We start from the raw sequence: 2,895 nt of genomic DNA, 5'->3' as shown, positions 1-2,895 counted from the left end.
GACTTGGTAAGCCTAGATCTTCTAGGACTTCCCAAAAGCTAGCATAACTACCAAGACTCAGTGAACGGGAGGAAGAAATTACCGAATTGGGAATGCTTATGGCCTAATTTTGTACAAGAGGAGATAAGGCAGAATACTAGAGATGGGACTTCATCAAAGGTAGAGGATGAAGAAAAAAATTCATTGGTTGGAAAAGGAAAGAAGGGAAAAGGGAAGAAATATCAAACCAAACCAGAATCGAGCCAAGGGGGAAAGAAGAAATATTTGTCCAAAATAAAATTCTTCAATTGTCATGAATTCAAGCACTATGCCATGAAGTGTCCACAAAAAAGGTTCAACAAGAAGTATCATGAAGTAGGAGCAACAGGTGAAAAATTAAATTCATAGTTCGATCTTGACTTCACCCTTATTGCATGCATGGCCAACGTAGTGATGGGGAGCGTGTGATACCTGGACTCTAGTGCCTCGTTTGACATGAAAGGTTGTAGAGAGTTTTTCAGTGACCTAGAGGAAAAGATGCACATTAAGTTTGGGGACGACGAAAGGTACATTGCGACTGCAATTGGTACAATAACCTTTCAGAGGGAGTCGTGATGCCTCTCGAACTCAAGAATGTCATGTTTATTCTAGGATTAAAGAAGAATCTAATCTTTGTAGAAGTATTGGAAGACCGTGGTTATGATGTGATCTTTAGCAAAGGGAAAGAATTTCTGAGACACATAGCCATTGGATAAGTGAAGAAGATCAGGGTTCTAGTCAAGAACCTGTATTCACTTGACGTAGAAGATGCATGTACAACCTTGAGGAGTAAGGAAGAGATTAGAGATGTGGTGGTCGAGAGGGAGCAAGATAGACCTCTCAAAATGGAGCCTCAGAAGGAGCCTCAGGAAGTTGTGGAGCAACCACAAATGGAGGGGCAAAGTGGAGGTAGAGTGGATACACCCACTCAAGTAGATACCTACAATAGGGGGATAGTTTTATCCAAGTGGGTAGAGGGAGAAGTTGCAAATATACCTCCATGAGTGAGGTGGAGTGATGTAGATCCCTAGCCCCACAATTTCAGATATTTGGGCAAGGTCCATTAAGGTGTTCTTCTCATGGATCACTACCTTGCTACAGGGGCCCACAATATTCAGTAGAAGAGGGATTATTGTTAGTCATATATTGAGGAGTGAAAAGGAGTGTTGACAATAGAGCAGGAGGCTCAATTGCAAAGTTAGTTGTAGCATAATTTTCCCAATAGATAGTTGTAGACATAGTTGATTCAATTTTTTTGGATGCTTCTTAGTTGTATATGTTGCAATAGAAAAAATAATGGTGAGAGGTTTTTCTACAATACATTCAAAATGTGTAGGATAGGGGTGGTTGATAATCACTTTCTCGCTGAGAGGGAGTGTTGAAATATGCAGCAAGAAAGTCTCAATTTGATTTCACCTTGGTCAAATTGAGAAAATTCAAATTTCCACATTAGCAGACAACTTGGATTCAGTTATCTTGTGTGACATGGCTCTTGTCACATAGTTCGCTCAATGAATTCGAGTTAGAGGAGTTGGAGTTCATTTAAGCATGTGTGATTGCTAATTTGTAGCAATCAAGGTTAGTTATTTCAAGTTGTTTTCAATTAAACTAGTTCTAATTATTGGAAGAACTAGTGGAAGGTCAGTTGTGTAGTGGGACTTCAATCTAACTCAATGATCATCCAGTTAACTGATCAATCATCCAAAAATAACTAATGCATGTAGAGAATTCGAGTTCCCTAGTTGTGGTGGAGATTCCAAGACAATGTAACATATGTTGTAGACTAGTATTGAGCATACAAGTGTTGCATGCAGTCAGATGATCAACCTTGGGAATTACACAACCATTTTGGAGGAAAATACTAAATAATAGGGACCCAATTTCCTTGGGAATTGCACAAGGAAATAGGGCTAAATAAGAGGTAGAAATTGACTAAATAGGGGCTCAAGAAGAGGTAGAAATTGATTAAGGCTGGGTCAGATCTTCTTAATGAGCAGAGAGATATGTTATTCACTTATGGGTTGAGCTAAGATTGAGAAAGAAATTGTAATACGTATATATTCATCAGATTAATGCAAGTAGACAAAGGGGTTTTTAGCAGATTTCTTTCCCTTGGAAAAAATATTGTGTGCATGTATGTTATTTCTCATTTCATTTTTATGATTTATGTTCTAAATTATGAATTGAATTCTGTAGAGCAGTAAAGTAGGATTGTGCCTTATGACTTCAATTAAAATTTCATGAACAATTACAATTCTACACATAATTTCTAAAACAAGATGAGTGGATATAAATAAGGGATGGTATAGATCATATTTCCTATTACTAGGCTTGCTAGTACAAGAAAGAATGTCCTCTTATGAACCTAGCTATCTCTTCTTGTATCTTGGGCCAATAGACACACTCTACATGTTGGCCACTCTGATTTCTAAATCAAAATTCTTTGGTATGAGTCTCTCTTATTAGCTATCTCACCTTTAGGAACACATAACTTATATAACCTATATAGTAACTCATTCTAGAGATGGTATTCAATTATGCTATCACCATCATGCACATGAATATGGATTTTCAAATATCAAAACACCTCCTTAAATTCCTCATCCTTCATGTATGCCTCTTTGTGGGTGAAAGGCTCCATGTGCATAAGAGTTCCCAAAGATATGATCTTTGATGTGGGTGGCCTTGAAAGCATGTCAACAAATTTGTTAGTGTTTCCCTTATTGTACTTGATCACTAAATGAAACTACTATGGAAACCCCATCCACTTGTAATTCCTATTATATTGTAGCTTATTCTTGGCCTATAGGTGTTGTAGTGGTTGGTGATCTATGTGCATTATTATCTCCTTTCCCATTAGATAGTGTTTTGACTTCA

The sequence above is a fragment of the Pinus tabuliformis genome, chromosome 6 (assembly GCF_031772625.1).
Source record: "Pinus tabuliformis cultivar Carrire ecotype Pingquan chromosome 6, CPIR1, whole genome shotgun sequence".
Classification (NCBI taxonomy): Eukaryota; Viridiplantae; Streptophyta; class Pinopsida; order Pinales; family Pinaceae; genus Pinus; species Pinus tabuliformis.
Note: the sequence above shows the minus strand (reverse complement) of the source record.